The 22348-nt window shown below is 38.4% G+C and overlaps 1 protein-coding gene across 17 annotated transcripts in view; it reads left to right on the forward strand.

The window, feature by feature from the left end:
* The window catches only part of GPHN (gephyrin), a 688936-nt gene that overhangs the window by 199632 nt on the left and 466956 nt on the right, over window positions 1-22348 (forward strand).

Below are 22348 nucleotides of genomic sequence, written 5' to 3' on the forward strand. Positions count from 1 at the left end.
TTTGGAGTTGTACTTATAAAGATGATTAACAGTAGTGCTTATAAAATGGACTGGATCAGAGATCCTTAATACAACTGTAAATGCTTTATATACTATTTCAATAAATCACCCTGGGTTCTTAGTTATTCATATTTTAAAAGTTCATTGATAACTGTATATTAAGATGCTAAAATAATAGAATTGCTTTTGCAAATACAAATATATGCCAAACAGATTCCAGTTATCAATCATTTGATAATTTACTCCTCTGTTTATAAATTTCAAAATATGTTCCAAGGCGTGGAATCGGAGAATTCTCTTTTCCAAAACATTGTACATATTATATGAGCTGTGTTAAAGTGAATCTAATCTTAGTCTATGCGTCATCACATTTCAGAAGCTGTTACCCAGGTCGTGATATGTCTTTTTTCACATACATGTGAATATGAAAATAGCACTATATGTATAAAATTTCTTTTTATGGAAACTCACAAATATTATTTCTCTGCATGTTTATTTTATACTGTTTTATTTTTTCTGTAGCCAACTTCATTAGATCTGCTTCTTTGCCCTCAGGTAGAACATCTGTTAAGGGAATAAATGATTGATGGTTGAGTAGAATCTAGGGAAATAATCGAGATGAAAGAAGCAGTGTTGTACAAAAGTTAAGAGCTTCAGATTTGGGCTTGACAATTTGGAATGAAATATTAGGTTTTCCCCTAAATAGGGCTTTTTAACCTATGTGCCTCACTTTCTACATCTGTAAACTTGGGAGAGTAATTTAAGATGCTACCTACTTCTTAGGATTATCATGAGGCTTAAATTAGGTAATACATGTAAAAGCTCATAGAACATAGTCTGATAAGTGGAAAGGACTAATAGATGTTAGCTATAAATCATTATTTTCATAATTTGAGTTACATACTCTAAGAAAGGTCCACATATACCTTACTAGAATAGTTATCAAACTTTATTGTGCAAATTTTATTGTACACATTTGTTTTTTTATGTATTTTGTTTTGTTTTTCCATAGGTTATTGGGGGTACAGGTGGTGTTTGGTTACGTGAGTAAGTTCTTTAGTGGTGATTTGTGAGATTTTGGTGCACCCATCACCTGAGCAGTATACACTGCACCCTATTTGTAGTCTTAACCCTCCCCCTCCACCCTTACTCCCAAGTCATTAAAGTCTGTTCTATCATTCTTATGCCTTTGTGTCCTCATAGCTTAGACCCCACATATCAGTGAGAATATACAGTGTTTGGTTTTCCATTCCTGAGTTACTTCACTTAGAATAATAGTCTCTAACCTCATCCAGGTCACTATGAATGCCGTTAATTCATACCTTCTTATGGCTGAGTAGTATTCCTTTGTATGTATATGCCACAGTTTCTTTATTCACTCGTTGATTGATGGGTACTTGGGCTGGTTCTCTGATTTTGCAGTTGTGAATTGTGCTGCCATAAACATGCGTGTGCAAGTGTCTTTTTCACTTGCTGGATCAAATGGTAGTTCTTTTTTTTTTTTTTTTAATTATACTTTAAGTTCTAGGGTACATGTGCACAACATGCAGGTTTGTTACATAGGTATACATGTGCCATGTTGGTTTGCTGCATCAACTTGTCATTTACATTAAGTATTTCTCCTAATGCTATCCCTCCCCCAGCCCCCCACCCACCCACAGGCCCCATTGTGTGATGTTCCCCGCCCTGGGTCTATGTGTTCTCGTTGTTTAATTCCTACCTATGAGTGAGAACATATGGTGTTTGGTTTTCTGTCCTTGTGGTTTGCTGAGAATGATGGTTTCTAGCTTCATCCATGTCCCTGCAAAGGACATGAACTCATCCTTTTTTATGGCTGCATAGTATTTTCCATGATGTATATGTGCCACATTTTCTTAATCCAGTCTATCATTGATGGACATTTGGGTTGGTTCCAAGTCTTTGCTATTGTGAATAGTGCCGCAATAAACATACGTGTGCATATGTCTTTATAGTAGCATGATTTATAATCCTTTGGGTATATACCCAGTAATGGGATTGCTGGGTCAAATGGTATTTCTAGTTCTAGATCCTTGAGGAATCACCACACTGTCTTCCACAGTGATTGAACTAATTTACACTCCCACCAACAGTGTAAAAGCATTCCTATTTCTCCACATCTTCTCCAGCACCTGTTGTTTCCTGACTTTTTAATGATCGCCATTCTAACTGGCATGAGATGGTATCGCATTGTGATTTTGATTTGCATTTCTCTGATGACCAGTGATGATGAGCATTTTTTCATGTGTCTGTTAGTTGCATAAATGTCTTCTTTTGAGAAGTGTCTGTTCATATCCTTTGCCCACTTGTTGATGGGGCTGGTTTTTTCTTGTAAATTTGTTTAAGTTCTTTGTAGATTCTGGATGTTAGCCCTTTGTCAGATGGGTAGATTGCAAAAATTTTCTCCCATTCTGGAGATATTAGCGCTTTGTCAGACAGATAGATTGCAAAAATTTTCTCCTGTTCTGTAGGTTGCCTGTTCACTCTGATGGTAGTTTCTTTTGCCTTGCAGAAGGTCTTTAGTTTAATTAGATCCCATTTGTCTATTTTGGCTTTTGTTGCCAATCAAATGGAGTTCTACTTTTAGTTCTTTAAGGAATGTCCACACTGTTTTCCATAGTGGTTCTACTAGTTTACATTCCTACCAGCAGTGTAGAAGTGTTCTCTGATCACTGCATGCACACCAACATCTAGTGGTTTTTGATTTTTTGATTATGGCCATTCTTGCAGGAGTGAGGTGGTATCACATTGTGGTTTTGATTTACATTTCTCTGATCATTGGTGATGTTGAGCATTTTTTCATGTGTTTGTTGCCCATTGGTATATCTTCTTTTGAGAATTGTCTATTTATGCCCTTAGCCCACTTTTAGATGGGATTTTTTATTTTTTATTTTTTGCTGATTTTTTTCAGTTTGTTGTATATTTTGGATATATATTAGTTCTTTGTCAGATGTATAGATTGTGAAGATTTTCTCCCACTCTGTGGGTTGTCTGTTTACTCTGCTGACTGTTTCTTTTGCCATGCAAAAGCGCTTTACTTTAATTAAGTACCAGCTATGTATCTTTGTTTTTATTGCATATGTTTTGGGATCTTGGTCATGAAATCCTTGCCTAAGCCAATGTGTAGAAGGGTTTTTCTGATGTTATCGTCTAGAATTTTTATAGTTTCTTAGATTTAAGTCCATAATCCATGTTGATTTGATTTTTGTGTAAGGTGAGAGATGAGGATCCAGTTTCATTCTCTTACATGTGGCTAGCCAATTATCCTAGCACCATTTCTTGAAAAGGGTGTCCTTTCCCCACTTTATGTTTTTGTTTGCTTTGTTGAAGATCAGTTGGCTGTCTAAGTATTTGGGTTTATTCCTGGTTTCTCTATTCTGTTGCATTGGCCTGTGTGCCTGTTTTTATACCAGTACCATGCTGTTTTGGTGATTGTGGCCTTATAGTATAGTTTCAAATCAGGTAGTGTGATGCCTCCAGGTTTGTTCTTTTTGCTTAGTCTTGCTTTGGCTATGCGGGCTCTTTTTTGGTTTCATATGAATGTTAGAATTGTTTTTTTCTAATTTGGTGAAGAATGATGGTGGTATTTTGAATGGGGATTGGGTTGAATTTGTAGATTGCTTTTGGCACTGTGGTCATTTTCTTTTTTTTTTTTTTTAATTATTTGTTTGTTTGTTTGTTTTGTTTTGTTTTTGAGACGGAGTCTCACTCTGTTGCCCAGACTGGAGTGCAGTGACATGATCTTGGCTCACTGCAACCTACACCTCCCAGGTTCAAGTGATTCTCCTGTCTCCTCCTCCCAAGTAGCTGGTACTACAGGCATGTGCCACCACCCCTGGCTAATTTTTTTATTTTTAGTAGAGACAGGGTTTCACCATGTTGGCCAGGCTGGTTTCACAATCCTCACCTCAAGTGATCCACCCGCCTTGGCCTCCCAAAGTGCTGGGATTACAGGTGTGAACCACCATGCCGGGCCCAGTATGGTCATTTTCACAATATTGATTCTACCCATCCACAAGTGTGGGATGTATTTAATCATAAAGGGATGCTGGATTGTGTCATCTGTGATTTTGTTCAGCAGTGTTTTGTAGTTTTTCTTGTAGAGGTCTTTCACCTCCTTGGTTAGGTGGATTCCTAAGTATTTTGTTTTATTTTTTTTGCAGCTATTTTAAAAGGGGTTGAGTTTTTTATTTGATTCTCCGCTTGGTTGCTGTTTGTGTATAGAAGAGTTACCGATTTGTGTACGTTAATTTTGTATCCAGATACTTTGCTGAATTCTTTTATCAGTTCTAGGAGCTTTCTGGAGGAGTCTTTAGGATTTTTGAGGTAAACGATCATATCATCAGCAAACAGTGACATTTTGACTTCCTCTTTACCGATTTGGATTCCGTTTTTTACTTTCTCTTGTCTGATTACTGTGGCTAGGACTTCCTGGTGAGAGTGAGTATCCTTTTCTTGTTCCAGTTCTTAGAGGGAATGCTTTCAACTTTTCCCCATTCAGTGTTATGTCGGCTGTGGGTTTGTCATAGATGGCTTTTATTACATTGAGGTGTGTCCCTTGTATGCCCATTTTGCTGAGAGTTTTAATCATAAATGTTGCTGGATTTTGTCAAATGCTTTTTTTTGCATCTATTGAGATGATAATGTGATTTTTGTTTTTAATTCTTTTTATGTGAGGTATCACATTTATTGACTTGCGTATGTTAAACCATCCCTGCATCCCTCGTGTGAAACCCACTTGATCATGGTGGATTATCTTTTTGATATGTTGTTGGATTTGGTTAGCTAGTATTTTGTTAAGGATTTTAGCATCGATGTTCTTCAGGGATATTGGTCTGTAGTTTTCTTTTATGGTTATGTCCTTTCCTGGTTTTGGTATTAGGGTGATGTTGGCTTCATAGAATGAATTAGGGTTGGTTCCCTGTTTCTCTATCTTGTGGAATAGTATCAATAGGATAGGTACAAATTCTTCTTTGAATTTCTGGTAGAATTCAGCTGTGAATCTGTCTGGTCCTGGACTTTTTTCTGTTGTTAATTTTTAAATTACTATTTCAGTCTTGCTGCTTGTTATTGGTCTGTTCAGGGTATGTATTTTTTCCTGATTTAAGGTAGGAGGGTTGTATCTTTCCAGGGAATTATCCATCTCTTCTAGGTGTTCTAGTTTATGCACGTTAAGGTGTCCGTAGTAGCCTTGAATGATCTTTTATATTTCTGTGGTGTCAGTTGTAGTATCTCCCGTTTCATTTCTTATTAAGCTTATTTGGATTTTTTGTCTTCTTTTCTTGGTTAATCTTGCTAATGGTCTATCAATTTTATTTATCTTTTCAAAGAACCAGCTTTTTGTTTCATTTATCTTTTGTATTTTTTGTTTCTTTCAATTTCATTTAGTTCTGCTCTGATCGTGGTTATTTCCTTTCTTCTGCTGGTTTTAGGTTTGGTTTCTCCTTGTTTCTCTAGTTCCTTGAGGTGTGACATGAGATTGTCACTTTGTGCTCATTCAGTCTTTTTGATGTAGGTGTTTAGGGCTATGAACTTTCCTGTTAGCACCACCGTTGCTGTATTCCAGAGGTTTTGATAGGTTGTGTCACTATTGTAGTTCAGTTTGAATAATTTTTAAATTTCCATCTTGATTATATTTTTGACCCAGTGATCATTCAGGAGCAGGTTATTTAATTTCCATGGATTTGCATGGTTTTGAATGTTTCTTTTGGAGTTGATTTCCAGTTTTATTCTGCTGTGGTCTAAGAGAGTGCTTGATATAATTTCAGTTTTCTTAAATGTATTGAGGCTTGTTGTTTTGTGGCCTATCATATGGTCTGTCTTGGAGAAAGTTCCATGTGCTGTTGAATAGAATGTGTATTCTGCAGTTGTAGAATGGAATGTTCTATATATCTATATATATATAGATACAGATATATAGATATATCTGTTAAGTCTGTTTGTTCCAAGGTATAGTTTAAATTGATTGTTTCTTTGCTGACTTTCTGTCTTGATGACCTGTCTAGTGCTGTCAGTGGAGTATTAAAGTTCCCCACTATTATTGTGTTGCTGTGTATTTCATTTCTTAGGTCTATTAGTAATTGTTTTATAAATTTGGGACCTCCAGTGTTAGGTGCATATATGTTTAGGACTGTGATATTTTCCTGTTGGACAAGGCCTTTTACCATTATATAATGTCCCTCTTTGTCTTTTTTAATTGCTGTTGCTTTGAAGTTTGTTTTGTCTGATATAAGAATAGCTACTCCTGCTGGCTTTTGGTGTCCATTTGCATGAAATGCCCTTTTCCACCCTTTTACTTCATGTGAGTCCTTAAGTGTTAGATGAGTCTCTGGAAGGCAGCAGATGGTTGATGAATTCTTATCCATTCTGCAGTTCTGTCTTTTAGATGGAGCATTTAAGCTATTTACATTCAGTGTTAGTAGTGAGACGTGGGTACCATTTGATTCATCATGCTATTTGTTGCCTATGTACCTTGGTTTTTTGTTTTTTGTTTTTTTTTTTTTGCTTTTTAAATTGTATTTTTTATAGGTCATGTGAGATTTATGCTTTAAATAGGTTCTGTTTTGATGTTTTTCCAGGAATTGTTTCAAGATTTAGAACTTCTTTTAGCAGTTCTTGTAGTGGTGGCTTGGTAGTGACGAATTTTCTCGGCAGTTGTTTGTCTGAAAAAGACTGTATCTTCATATATGTTGCTTAGTTTCAGTGGATACAAACTTCTTGGCTGATAACTGTTTTGTTTGAGGAGGCTGAAGATAGGACCCCAATCCCTTCTAGCTTGTAGAGTTTCTGCTGAGAAATCTGTGGTTAATCTGATAAGTTTCCCTTTATAGGCTACCTGGTGCTTTTGTCTCACAGCTCTTAAGATTGTTTCCTTCGTCTTAACTTTGGCTAACCTGGTGGCAATATGCACAGGCGATGATCTTTTTGTGATAAAGCTTCCAGGTGTTCCTTGTGCCTAGGTCTCTAGCAAGGCTGGGGAAGTTTTCCTTGATTATTCCCCAAAATATGTTTTCCAAGCTTTTAGAATTCTCTTCTTCCTCAGGAACACCGATTATTCTTAGGTTTGGTCGTATAGCATAATCCCAGACTTCTCTGAGGCTTTGTTCATATTGTCTTATTATTTTTTCTTTGTCTTTGTAGGATTGAGTTCATTTGAAGACCTTGTCTTCGAGCCCTGAATTTCTTTCTTCTACTTGTTCCATTCTATTGCTGAGACTTTCCGGAGCATTTTGCATTTCTATAAGTGTGTCCAATGTTTCCTGAACTTTTGATTGTTTTTTTATTTATGCTGTCTATTTCATTGAATATTTCTTCTTCACTTCTTATATCATTTTTTTTTTAATTTCCTTGCATTGGGCTTCGCCTTTCTCTGGTGCTTCCATGATTAGCTTAATAATTAATCAATAATCTTCAGAATTCTTTTTCAGGTAAATCAGGGATTTTTTCTTGGTTTGGATCAATTGATGGTGAGCTAGTGTGATTTTTTGGGGGTATTAAATAAGCTTGTTTTGTCATAATATCAGAGTTGGTTTTCTGGTTCCTCCTCATTTGGGTAGGCTCTGACAGAGGGAAGGTCTACGGCTGAAGGCTGTTATTCAGATTCTTTGGCCCACAGGGGTTTCCCTTGATATAGTACTCTTCCCCTTTTCCAATGGGTGTGGCTTCCTGAGAGCCAAGCTGCAATGATGGTTATCTCTCTTCTTGGTCTAGCCACCCACCAAGCCTACCCGGCTCCGGGCTGGTACTAGGGGTTGTCTGCACAGAGTCCTGTGATTTGAACCGTCTATGGGTCTCTCAGCCGTGGATACCAGTACCTGTTCCAGTGGAGATGACAAGGGGGTAAAATGAACTCTGTGAGGGGTCTTAGCTTTGGTGGTTTAATGCTCTGTTTTTGTGCTGGTTGGCCCCCTGCCAGGAGGTAGTGCTTTCCGGAGAGTATCAGCTGTGGTAATATAGGGAGGAACCAGAGGTGGGCGGGGCCCTAGAACGCCCGAGTGTACACCCTTTGTGTTCAGCTACCCGGGTGGGTAGGGAAGTGTGTCCGGAATTGGTTCCTTCCAGTGGGTTCTTGGTCTCACTGACTTCAGGAATGAAGCCGTGGACCCTCGCAGTGAGTGTTACAGTTCTTAAAGATGGTGTGTCTGGAGTTTGTTCCTTCAGATGTTCAGATGTGTCTGGAGTTTCTTCCTTCCGGTGGGTCTCACTGACTTCAGGAGTGAAGCTACAGACATTCACAGTGAGTGTTACAGCTCTTAAAGGCGGCTCATCTAGAGTTGTTTGTTCCTCCCGGTGGATTCGTGGTCTCGCTGACTTCAGGAGTGAAGCTGCAGACCTTTGTAGTGAGTGTTACAGTTCTTAAAGGTGGCACGTCCAGAGTTGTTTGTTCCTCCCGGTGGGTTCATGGTCTCGCTGACTTCAGGAATAAGCCGCAGACCCTTGTGGTGAGTGTTACAGCTCATAAAGGTAGTGCGGACCCTAACAGTGAGCAGCAGCAAGATTTACTGTGAAGAGCAAAAGAACAAAGCTTCCACAGTGTGGAAGGGGACCCCAGCGGGTTGCTGCTGCTGGCTCAGGTGGCCAGCTTTTATTCCCTTAGTTGGCCCTGCCCACGTCCTGCTGATTGGTCCATTTTACAGAGTGCTGATTGGTGCGTTTACAATCCTTTAGCTAGACACAGAGTGCTGATTGGTGTGTTTTTACAGTGTGCTGATTGGTGCATTTACAATCCTTTAGCTAGACACAGAGTGCTGATTGGTGCACTTACAATCCTCTAGCTAGACAGAAAAGTTCTCCAAGTCCCCACTCGACCCAGGAAGTCCAGCTAGCTTCACCTCTGAGAAGGACCATCAGGTGGGGGCAGGGCCCAGGATGTCTGAGCTCAGACTCTTCTTGCGGAGGTCTTGCTGCAGCTGCTGTGGGGGATGGGGGTGAGGTTCCCAGGTCAATGGAGTTATGTACCTAGGAGGATTATGGCTGCCTCTCACATGTCCTTCAGGTTGTCAGGGAAGTTGAGGAAAGCCGGCAGTCACAGGCCTCACCCAGCTCCCACACAATCCACAGGGGCGGTCTCTCCCACCATGCCCCTGCTAGCAGCACCAAGTCTGTTTCCAGGCAGTGGGCAAGCAGGGCTGAGAACTTGCACCAGGCTACCTGCTTCCCATCTGTCAAAGAAAGTAGGGCTTTAATTTTCCTATTCAAATTGTTACCAAGATCAGCTGGAGATTTCCTTCTCCCTGTGGCATTTTCCCCGTGCCTCTGGCCACCCTCCAGAAAGATCCCTGTTATGCCAGACAGGAATGGCTTGCTTGTGGACCCAGCAAGCTCACAGGACCTTTTCCTCTGATTCCTCTATCCCTGTATTTCGCTTGGCTGTCTAAATTGACTCAGCTCCAGGTAAGGTCAGAATCTTTTCCCATAAACTAGACATTAAGTTTCCCCAGTGAGGATGTGTTTTCGGGGGCTGAGGATCTCCCTTTCCCCTCTTTCTCAGTTTGGGCACTCACATTATCTCAGGTGTCTCCTGGGTCCTGCAGGAGCAGTCCTCTTTCTTCAGAGGGTCTGTGGGTCCTGTCGGGTTTCCTGATTTATTCCTGCAGTCGTTCTGTAGCCAAAATTCACCATGTGAGCCTCCGCACGCTGCTCTGTTCATCCCAGTCAGAGCTGCCATGTAGTCCTGCCTCCCATCCACCATGATAGCCAATCTCCCTGCTGCACAAATTTGTGAAAAATGTATATTCCCATGTCATGGTGAAGAGATTCTGATTCATTAACATAAGGACAAGACCCAGAAATAGATGTTTTTAGGAAACATCATAGATAATCTGATAACATATTTTCAGAAATTTTCTGTGGGTTTCAAAAAGTGTAATAGTTGCACTATGGTGGTAATAACTGGTACATTCATGTACTACTAGTGACCATGTAAATCATAAAACTTTGGAAAGAAATTTGCCATTTTCTAAAGAGTTATTAAAATGTTATATAATTTGATTCAATTCTTATTTTTTATTGTTTTTCGTAAGGAAATAATCTAAAAGGTTATTTTAATTTATACATTATTTCCAAGATTTTGATATTAAAAGTGACGTAGAATCTAAATTATTGTTTATCTGCTCAATGGATCATTATATAACCATTAAATTTTATAATTATGAATACTATAGTATCAGGGAAATAAAAGGTAGATAAAAAGCATAAATCTCATTTATTTGTACTGTACATTTTCAATTGTCTAAAGATTGTCTAAAAATAAAGAGTAAAGGAATATGTTCAAATTTAAAGTAGTTGGTTTTGGCCAAGTGTGGCAGCTCACTCCTGTAATCCCAGCAATATGAGAGGCTGAGATGGGTAGATCACATGAGACCAAGAGTTCGAGACCAGCCTGGCCAACATGGTGAAACCCCGTCTCTACTGAAAATACAAAAATTTGCTGGGGGTGGTGGTGCACATCTAAAATTTCAGCTACTTGGGAGGCTAAGGCACGAGAATCACTTGAACATACTTCGTGAATAAAGAAGTCACTTCCTGGACTCTAAGCCAAGAGTCTAAGCCAAATATCAGACCAGTTTTTCCAGGGGGGGCCTTATTAGCATTCATTCGTTAAAGTCAACCTTAGTTTCTTAAAGCTGACCATCATATCTAATTTTGCACATCATTTCCATAAAAATACTCACTAATGGTTTCCAGATTCTGGAGGAATCAAGTAGAGAGAAAAAGTAATTATTTCAATTTCATTTATAAAAGTATAATCTAGGCCAGGCATGGTGGCTCATGCCTGTAATCTCAGCATTTTGGGAGTCCAAGGCAAGTGGATAGCTTGAGCCTAAGAGTTCAAGGCTGCAGTGAGCTATGATCACACTGCTGCACTCTTGCCTTACTGATGGAGAGAGATGCTGTCTCTTTGGGAAAAAAAAAAAAAAAAAAAAAAGAAAAGCATAACCTACCACATTGCGGTAAACTATAAATATCTTAAGAGAAAATGCTTTTCTTAAATCTGGAAGCCAAAGCACAAAAGTGCCAGCAAAATTTTGAAGGAAAGGTTATTAAATAATTATAATCACCCTTTTCAGTTTATTTAGTCAAATCTAATTGAGTCTTATTCTGCTGTATCTTGGCTTGGCAATTTCATGAGCTCATCAGTTGCTTCATTAGAGTTCTGGAAATTCTTACCCAGTCCAATGGTATGATCTTAAATTTATCAGAAACCTTTATTCTGTAGCACTTTTCAGAGCCTTTTCCATTAGACACTTTGGCCTATATCAGATTGTAAATGCTTTCAGAGAAGAATCAAAGTAAAACAATAAATTGAGAATGACAAAAGGCTTAAAATCACCATAAAGATCTGATGAGAGTTTATTTGCCAAGGAAATTTATTTATTGCTGTGGCTAATGATATTTTAACATAATAATTGGAATTGTGACTGGTAACATTATGCCAAACCTAACATGAATAACATATTGACAAATTTCTATCAACTTTATATAACTCCTGAAATACTTATATTAATAACATATATCTATATACATATAACCTAAAGAAGATATAGCATCAGTTCTTATTTGACAGTACTTCCTCTGTAATTTAACAAATCAAACTAATTAACATAACATCTCTCTTTTACAAGGCAAGAGACAAATCCTTTGATATTTTCCAGGAACCCTCTGGGAACTCTCAATGTTAATTTAAAGTAAAAAATACATTATGTAGAATTTGATTTGGGCCGGGCACAGTGCCTCATGCCTGTAATCTCAGCACTTTGGAAGGCCGAGGCAGGCGAATCACCTGAGGTCAGGAGTTTGAGACCAGTCTGGCCAACATGATGAAACCTCGTTTCTATCAAAAATACAAAAATTAGCTGGGCATGTTAGTGCCCGCCTGTAATCCCAGCTACTCGGAAGGCTGAGGCAGGAGAATTGCTTGAACCTGGGAGGTGGAGCTTGCAGTGAGCTGAGATTATGCCATTGCACTCCAGCCTGTGCAGTAAGAATGAAACTCCGTCTCAAAAAAAAAAAAAAAAAAAAAAAAAAAAAAAGGAAAAGATTTTGATTTAATTTGGGAAAGTTTGTCAAAAATGTCAAAAGGTTTTAAACACTAGGATCACACATCATTATAAAACAATACTTAGTTATCTATTTAAACAAAGTAATAAAATATTTTATAAGCACATATAGAAGTTACATAGTTGTAAATAAAACTGAGTACTTTTAACATTGAAAGGATTCCGCTTTTTTTAAGTAATCAAAATAACTGATAAAGGTAACAGGAAATTGTTCTAACATACAAAACCGTGATTTTCTAGGCAGATTACTTAAAAACTGGGGGAAAGCCCTTTCACGATATTTTATCAAGAGCAGACAGGTAATCCAAGAAAAGTATGTCATTTTAACAGAGAACACAGAATTCTAATATGGCATGTGTTCTATTAATACTAAAGCTTTTTTGTTTGTTTGTTTTTTCTTTTTAAGAGACAAGGTCTCACTCTCACTCTGTTGTCCAGGCTGGAGTGCAGTGTAGCTATCATAGCTCACTGCAGCCTCAAACTCCTGGGCTCAAGTGATCCTCCCACCTCATCCTTTTGAGTAGCTAGGACTGCAAGGATATGCTACCATGCACAGCTAATTTGCCTATTTTTTGTGGAGATGGGGTCTCACTGTGTTGCCCAGCCTGGCTTGAACTCCTGGCTTCAAGTGATCCTCCCACCTCTAATGCTCAAATTGCTGGGATTACAGGAGTGAGCCACCGTGCCTGGCCACTAAAGCTTATTAAAAAACAACAACAAAATACTTTTGACTAAATCTATCCAATCTTAGCCAACTCTACCACACAAAATAAGATTCTGTTTCCAAGATTACTTTTCTACAAACCTGTAGTTTTAAAAAATATATTCAGTTTTTGTCCTGTTCTTTTTTCTCTTTCTCTTTGGCACAACCAGTCATTCTTACTTTAGGACAAAGTGACACTCTTTTTCCCTTAAGAAACCCACATCCTTCATTCTTTTCCTCATCAAAAAACACATTCTACTTCCCTTGAATACTTTGCATATAGGCTTTTTTCCTGATTAGATTTTTGTGTGTGTGTGACAGGATCTCACTCTGTTGCCCAGGCTTGATTGCAGTGGCACAATCGTAGATCACTGTAACCTTGCACTCCTGGGCTTAAGCATACCTCCACAACCAACTAATTTTTTAATTTTTTGTAAAGACGAGTTCTTTGTTGTAAAGACTTGTCTACTTGTAAAGACGAGTTATAAAAAGTTTATAACCTATTATGAATATAATTTATAAAAGTTTATAACTTTATAAATATAAACTTTTATAAATATAACTTATTAAAGTTATAAACTTTTATAAATTATATTTATAAAAGGTTATAACCTTTTGGTTATAAAAGGTTAACCTTTTGGTTATAACCTTTTATAAATATTATTTATAAAAGTTTATAAGTTTTAACCTGCTTTCATCTATTTAATTCACTTTTAATAATTATGCTTGGATTGCTTATGAAAATTTCATGAGACACTACTCAAAGGTAGATATTCTCTTAAATTTTGTTGTTGACAAATCAGACAAGTATCTAAAATATCACAGAAGCAAAAATCCTAATAAAAACCTGGTTTTTGCCTTTTTAAAGTATATACATCAATTCATTTTTATTGTACATTTGGTTCTTAGGTTACATTTATAGTTTTATTCTCATAAATATCTGGTAGAGATAGCACAAGTTTGTTTGATGAGTAAACCTAAGTGGAAAACAATTATATGTCGTATTATGTTAAATACTGACAACTCTGACAACATTCCTGTTTTTATTTTACCAACAATCTTTAATCTTTGGTTTTATTTTACCAACAATCTTTAATCTTTGGTTTTATTTACCAAAGATTATCCCAGATCACATGAACCTAAAATAATTAGGTTAGTTTTCATATTTTTGAGAGTTTTAGGAATACCTAGTTTATACAAGCACTGATTTTTCTTTACATCAATTAAATGGAGCCCTTTTGTATAATTTTCTATCTGGAGATAGAAAAATATCACAAAGCTATGTCATGCATATATATATATATACACACACACACACAAACAGATTCAAATAAAGATCTTACAGGTTTCATTTGAAAATTTCTGCAGTGAGTCAACAAAACATAGTAATATGAACTCACTGGTTTATATAAAATAATTCTTGTCTTTTCGCCAGCTTATACTTTTATTCAATTTGTGATTCTGGCATATGGGACAAATCGAGATTAGCTACTCATTATGAGGACCAATGCTTTTCACCAATATTTGGGGAGGGTTTTTTTTTTAAGATTTTAATTGCCCTTCTGATAAGTAATTTTTTTTAATTTTTCTTTTTCCACAACAAAGTCAGATCTTCCAGTCATAAGTAGTATAATGGCAGCTGTGGACAAAACTTTAGACAAGTGACTAAGGAGACATCTAGCAGCTGTTCAGTTTTCTCCAAACTCTGTCTGAGAAAATACAATACCCAATCTATTTCCAATTAGCCTTTTTTTTAATTTTTCAGCAGACCCCTGGAAGCCCTTGAGAACTGAGATTCCTAAAGTTCAAGTTACTGAGGGGCTGGAGTGGGAAGGGAAAATGTGTAACAGGGGTAGATAGAGGAATGGAGGAGGTAGGGGCTTGGAGAGAGGAATATCAAGGATTCAAGGGATGTGCCTTTCCTTCAGGTATAGGTAGGGTACCTCTTACATGAGAGTCTTAAAATCTGCTTCAGAGGAATGCCATTAAGTCCTTCCTAGACATGTGATTTCTCACATGCCTTCAGCTTAGAATATTCAGTATACCAACTGAATATTTTGTGATAGCATGTACTGAACTCTTCATTAGTTAAAAGTTGCTAAAGTTTAAGGAAGAGAGCATTTAATTCTCACCATATCATATTAAAAATTGTATTTGAATCCCCTGAATGTAGAGAAAAAGCTGGGCCTAGAACTAAAATATCAGGGTACCTGATATTGGAATTTTGAACTGAATTGTGTCTCCTCCAAATTTATATGTTGATGCACTGATTGCCAGTGTGACTGTATCTGGTCTTTAGGAGGTAATTAAGGTTACATGAGATCATAAAGTTGTGACTCTTCTTATAGGGCCACAGTCTTAATGCAATAGGACTGTGACCTTATAACAAGAATACAGACTCACCTCCTTCTCTTCCTCATGACAACACTGCAAGAAGATGGCTGTCTTTGAGCCAGGAAGAAAGCCCTCATTGAAACCTGGCCATGCTGGCACCCTGATATTGGACTTTCGTTATTTAATCCACCCAGTGTACGTATTTTATTACAGCAGCCCTACCTGATTAACACATCTGCCAAGCTGAAATGTTGGACACCTGTCAAGTTTAAGGTGTATGTAATTGCTTTCTTCAGTCTTGATATAGATAGGTCTTTATTTAGTTCTAATCTTTTTTTCCCTTCATATTTGTTGCCCTCACTGGAAAACAGTATGCTTTATGTAGCAGTAAGAGCCTTGTAAATAATGTTTTTCAAGTGGGGACAGGACAGATAGTGTTTTTGTTTGTTTGTTTTGTTTGTTTTTTGACAGTGTCTTGCTCTGTCACCCAGGCTGGAGTGCAGTGGCACGATCTCAGCTCACTGAAACCTCCGCCTCCTGGGTTCAAGCAATTCTTCTGCCTCAGCCTCCCGAGTAGCTGGGATTACAGGTGCACGCCACCACGCCCGGCTAATTTTTGTATTTTTCATACAGACAGGGTTTCACCATGTTGGTCAAGCTGGTGACAGATAGTTTTAGTTGCCCCCTTCCCATGAAAATACAGAATACTGAATCCAGTTTTTGTGTATTCAATTAAAATTCCACTAATGCTTCAGCTTTTTTAACAAGAAAATATTTCTGTTTTTGATGTTTAACACAGAATCACAAGATGGTCATGTATGCATGCCTGGTATTGAAAAAATCAGTAAAAAACTGACAACTTACTGACTATCCAAATTGTTACTATACTTTGATGTTTATAATGTACCATGATGATAAATCTGGTCCTTAGCATAGTAATTGTTATTGTCATAATCTCTAAATCAGTTTCTTCTGGGTTCTGAGATCCAAAAAGATGAAACAAAGACTAATTGTTGACTGAAAGAAATATAAGTAACAGCTACTGCTAACACATTTTAAAATTAGAATGCATAAATTAACAAATAGTGCCACAAAGTAAACACTTTTTTGCAAGGCAAATCATATGTCTTATCTACTCCCTTTTAAATTAATAAAAATACACTATTTATAAACATGTACTACTGTACTTTCCTTTTAGCTTTATTTCAGAAAAATGTGGAATAATTTACACTTCCACCTCTCAGGATGCTGTCAGCAGTAGCATAATGGCAAAAGTAGAAGCATTTTGAAATTTAAAAAAGGCAGAACTTAATTAAATTTAAAGCAAATTCAAATTAAAATATGGTGGCATTATAAAGATGTGTTCTGATAAAAGTCTAGTATATTTTACTATTTTGAGAAGCAAATCAACTCACTTATGAATCCTTTTAATATTTTTCTGTATTTAATTGCATTTGCTAGAGCAGTCTTCTAGGGATGTTATGAGATCCCTTTACTATTAATAGCTGGAAAATGGATAGTCAGAGTGCTGATTGATGATATGATGATTTTAGACTATTATTATTTTGCATTTATAGCATATTGCCTCATATGTGGTCAAATATTTCATAAAAGCAGTTATCAGAATAACAAAGTCTGTATTTGCTCACAAGTATTACAAACAATTTAAAGATACACAGATTGAGCCTCCCTCATCTGAAAATCTGAAATCTGAAATTCTCTAAAATCTGAAATTTTATGAGTGCTGCCATGATGCCACAGGTGAAAAATTGCACACCTGACCTCATGCAATGAATTGCAATCAAAACTTTATTTCGAGCACAAAATTATTTTAAAATATTGTATAAAAATCATCTTTATGCTATGAATATAGGGTATATATGAAACATAAATGAATTTTGTGTTTAGACTTGAGTCTTATATGGTTTGGTTGTGTCCCCCCTCAAATCTCATCTTGAATTATAACTCCCACAATTCCCACATGTCATGGGAGGAACCTGGTGATACGTAATTGAATCATGGTGGCTGGTCTCTCCCACGCTGTTCTAGTGATAGCAGATAAGTCTCACAAGATCTGATGGTTTTTAAAATGGGAATTTGCCTGCACAAGTTTGCTCTTGGCCTGCTGCTATCTTAGTAAGACGTGACTTGCTCCTCCATACCTCCTACCATGATTGTGAGGTCTCCCCAGCCATGTGGAACTCTTAAGTCCATTAAACCTCTTTCTTTTGTAAATTGCCCAGTCTCAGATATGTCTTTATCAACAGCATGAGAATGGACTAATACAGTGAATTGGTACCAGTAGTGTGGGGTGCTGCTGAAAAGATACCCAAAAATGTGGAAGTGACTTCAGAACTGGGTAACAGGCAGAGGTTGGAACAGTTTGGAGGGCTCAGAAGAAGACAGGGAAATGTGGGAAAGTTTGGAAGTCCCTAGAGACTTGTTGAGTGGCTTTCACCAAAATACTGATAATGATATGGACAATGAAATCCAGACTGAGTTGGTCTCAGATGGAGATGAAGTACTTGTTATGAACTGGAGAAAAGATGACACTTGTTATGTTTTAGCAAAGAGACTTGCCCCTGCCCTAGAGATTTGTGGAACTTTGAACTTGAGAAAGATGATTTAGGGTATCCGGCACAATTGATTTCTAAACAGTAAAGCATTCAAGAGGTGACTTGGGTGCTGTTAAAGGCATTCAGTTTTAAAAGGGAAACAGAACGTAAAAGTTTGGAAAATTTATAGCCTGACAATGCGATAGAAAAGAAAATCCCATTTTCTGAGGAGAAATTCAAGCTGGCTGCAGATATTTTCATAAGTAATAAGGAGCCAAATGTTAATCCCCAATACAATGGGGAAAATGTCACCAGGGCATGTAGGAGGTCTTCGAGGCAGCCCCTTTCGTCATAGGCCCAGAGGCATAGGAGGAAAAATGGTTTCACGGGCTAGGCCCATGGTCCCTGTACTGTGTGCAATCTAGGGACTTGGTGCCCTGTGTTCCAGCCGCTTAGCCATGGCTAACAGGGGCCAAGGTAAAGCTTGGGATGTGGCTTCAGAGGGTTCAAGCCCCAAGCCTTGGCAGCTTCTACATGATGTTGAGCCTGCAACTGCACAGAAGTCAAGAATTGGGGTTTGGGAACCTCTGCCTAGATTTCAGAGGATGGATGGAAATGCCTGGATGTCCAGGCAGAAGTTTGCTGCAGGGGTGGGGCTCTCATGGAGAATCTCTGCTAGGGCAGTGCAGAAGGGAAATGAGGGGTTGGAGCCCCCACACAGAGTCCCTACTGGGGCATGGCCTAGTAGAGCTGTGAGAAGAGGACCATTGTCCTCTAGACTTCAGAATGGTAGATCCACTGATAGCTTATACTGTGCACCTGGAAAAGCAGTGCACACTCAATGACAGCAGCCAGGAGGGAGGCTGTACCCTGCAAAGCCACAGGGTCGGAGCTGCCCAAGACCATAGGAACCCAGCTTTTGCATCAGCATTACCTGGATGTGAGACCTGGAGTCAAAGGAGATCATTTGGGAGCTTTAAGATTTGACTGCCTTGCTGGCTTTCAGACTTGCGTGGGGGCTTTAGCCCCTTTGTTTTGGCCAATTTCTCCCATTTGGAATGGCTGTATTTACCTGTACCCTCATTGTATCTAGGAAGTAACTAAATTGCTTTTGATTTTACTGGCTCATAGGTAAAAGGGACTTGCCTTATATCAGATGAGACTTTGGGCTGTGAACTTTTGAGTTAATGCTAAAGTGAGTTAAGACTTTGGGGGACTGTTGGGAAGGCACGATTAGTTTTGAAATGTGAGGACCTGAGATTTAGGAGGGGTCAGGGGTGGAATGATATGGTTTGGCTGTGTCCCCACCCAAATCTCATCTTGAATTTAACTCCCTCAATTCCCACATATTGTGGGAGGAACCTAGTGGGAGGTAATTGAATAATGGGGTTGAGTCTTTCCAGTGCTGTTCTTGTGATAGTGAATAAGTCTCAGCTGATCTGATGGTTTTAAAAACAGGAGTTTCCCTGCACAGGCTCTCTCTTGGCCTGCTCCCATCCACATACAAAACATAGCTTGCTCCTCCTTGCCTTCCACAATGATTGTGAGGCCTCCCCAGCCACATCAAATTGTAAGTCCATTAAACCTCTTTATTTTGTAAATTGCCCTGTCTCGGGTGTGTCTTTATCAGCAGCGTGAAAATGGACTAATACATATCCCCAGGATAGCTCATTATATATGTATGCATATATTCCAAAATCCAAGAAAAGTTGGAATTTGGAAACACTTCTAGTCCAGAGTATTTCAGATAAGGGATGCTCACCCTCTATCTGTCCAAAAATCATGGACAAAGATCTGGTTTGTGTGTAGAAAGTTGCAGTTTCACCCTAAAAAGCAAAACAAGCTGGATAAGTCATATAATTCAAAGATTATATAATCAAAATTTTGGTTATAGCAATCTACAAGTAGTTGCCTGAGGTAGAGGGAATTTACTAGAAAGGGGAATTTGAGATCTTTCTCAGATGATGGAAATAGTCTATATGTTGCTTGGGTGGCAGTTTCACAATTATATAAAATTGTCAAAATCCATCAAACATAACATCAGAGATCATTATTTTTTGTATATATATTAACTTGATATGAAAATCTGAATGTGGTTTAATACAATTCAATTTGCATTTGATTTAAAATAGATTAATTTAGCAACAGTAGCAACAGTGAAGGTGGAATACATTGAAAATAAAGGTTATGACTTTTGTGGGCACTGATAGTCAATGGGTTGTCAGAAAGAAGAGTAGTAATTCCCATTTTTTGTGTGGAACCATGGATACTGGTAGAAAATTTTTTCAAATACACTAGTTCTGATCTAATCTCCCACTATGATTGTATAAAGCAGTGAAAACTCATTTAATATTCTTCCAGGACTTTCATTTATCAATGCCTACCAGGCAGTGATAATCAGGATAGCCGTATGCTTTGTCTACTCTTGGTTAAATTCATGGAAACAACAACAACTTTGTATAATATGGTAACAATATACTGTATTGTGGTAGTCAAAGTTAGATTCATTTAGCTTGCTGCAATGCATAGGGAGGCTGTGCAAGGAGCTAAGGTATTTTGGTACAAGAAGTTACTAGGAATTCATCATAGGATTCAGGGTTGTGCTTAAACGTGGCTTCCATGGACTCAGTGTCCTTAGAGTCTGCTAGGCTCCATGTGGGTTCTTCCTTTTGTGTCAGCCTCCAGGAAACTCACTCAAGCCTTTGAAAATCAGGCTCACCTATTTGTTTCCTGCCTCTCTGGAATCACTATCTTTACTCTTGAGTTTAATCGTTTGAATACCAAGCTGTTGATATATATATCTTCTTACTTTTTTTAGGTGTTTTAGAAAATAGGGAAAATCCAGTATCTTTATTCCTTCTTGGTCAGAAATAAAAGTTCTGTGTTTTTTTTTAATAAAATGTTGGGGTAGGGTGATATGTGGATAGACAAAAAAGTTAATATGCCAGTGCTTATTTGTAAAACATGAAAGGCCACAAAGCTTAAATGAAGAAAAGTAATATTAAAATAGTTATACATCGTTTTTTACAAACTATTTTAAAGGCATCTTGATCTGTGGAATTATGTATTTTAGCTAAGTTGTACTAAATAGTACTGATTCAGATAAAAAATCATAATACCAGCTAACTGAAAGCTCCTTGAGAGTAATATTTAAAGGTTTAATTTTGAACACACTACATATTTTAAGTATCAAATGTTCAGTAAATATATGTGGAATACATGTTTTCTGGGTCAGACACTGATATGGTTTGGTTCTGTGCCCCTACCTAAATCTTACCTCAAATTGTAATCCCCATGTGTCAAGGGAGGGACCTGTAATCTTCATGTGTCAAGGGATGGAGGTGATTGGATAATGTGGGTGGTTTCCCCATGCTGTTCTCATGATAGTGAGTTCCACGAGATCTGATGGTTTAATAAGGCAGTTTTGCCTGCTCTTGCTGGCTCTCTCTTGCCTACTGCCATGTAAGACATGCCTGCTTCCCCTTCTGCCATGATTTTAAGTTTCTTGAGGCCTCCCCAGCCACACGGACGTGTGAGTCAATTAAACCTCTTTTCTTTATAAATTACCCAGTCTCGGGTAGTTCTTTATAGCAGTGTGAGAACGGACTAATACAGTAAACTGGTAAAGTGGAGAGTGAGGTACTGCTATAGAGATACCCAAAAAGGTGGTTGTGACTTTGGAACTGGGTAACAGGCAGGGATTGGAATAGTTTGTAGGGCTCAAAAGAAGACAGGAAAATGTGGGAAAGTTTGGAACTTCCTGGAGACTTGCTGAATGGTTTTTACTAAAATGCTGACAATGAGGTGGACAGTAAAGTCCAGGCTGAGGTGATCTCAGATGGAGATGAGGAACTTCTTGGTAACTGGAGCAAAGGTCACTCTTGCCTTGCTTTAGCAAAGAGACTAGTGGCCTTTTGCCCCTGCCCTAGAAATCTGTGGAACTTTGAACTTGAGGGAGATGATCTGAAACTAGAACTTATGTTTAAAAGGGAAGCAGAGCATAAAAGTTTGGAAAATTTGCAGCCTGACAATGTGATAGAAAAGAAAAACCAATTTTATGGGGAGAAATTGAAGCCCATTGTAGAGATTTTCATAAGTAATGAGGAGTGGAATGTGAATAGCCAAGACAATGGGGAAAAATGTCACCAGGGCATGTCAGAGATCTTGGTGGCCACCCCTCCCATCACAGGCCCAGTGGCCTAGGAAGAAAAAATGGTTTCGTGGGCTGGGCCCTGAGCCCCTCTGCTCTGTGCAGCCTTGGGATGTGGTGCCCTGTGTTCCAGCTGCTTCAGCTCCAGCCATGGCTAAAAGGGGCCAAGGTACAGTTTGGTCCATTGCTTCAGAGGGTGCAAGCCCCAAGCCTTAGTGGCTTCCATGTGGTATTGGGCATGAGCATGCACAGAAGTCAAGAATTGAGTTTTAGGAACCTCCACCTAGATTTCAGAGGATGTAGGGAAACACCTGGATGTCCAGGCAGAAGTCTGCTTTAGGGGCAGAGCCCTCACAGGGAACTTGTACAAGGGCAGTGCAGAAGGGAAATGTGGCTTTGGAGCCCCCACACAGAGTCCCCACTGGGACACTGCCTAGTGGAGCTATGTGAGAAGAGGACCACCACCCTCCAGACCCCAGAATGGTAGAACACTGGCAACCAGCACCGTGAGCCTAGAAAAGCCACAGGT

Source organism: Pongo abelii, chromosome 15 (genome assembly GCF_028885655.2).
Source record: "Pongo abelii isolate AG06213 chromosome 15, NHGRI_mPonAbe1-v2.0_pri, whole genome shotgun sequence".
In the NCBI taxonomy this organism is placed as follows: domain Eukaryota; kingdom Metazoa; phylum Chordata; class Mammalia; order Primates; family Hominidae; genus Pongo; species Pongo abelii.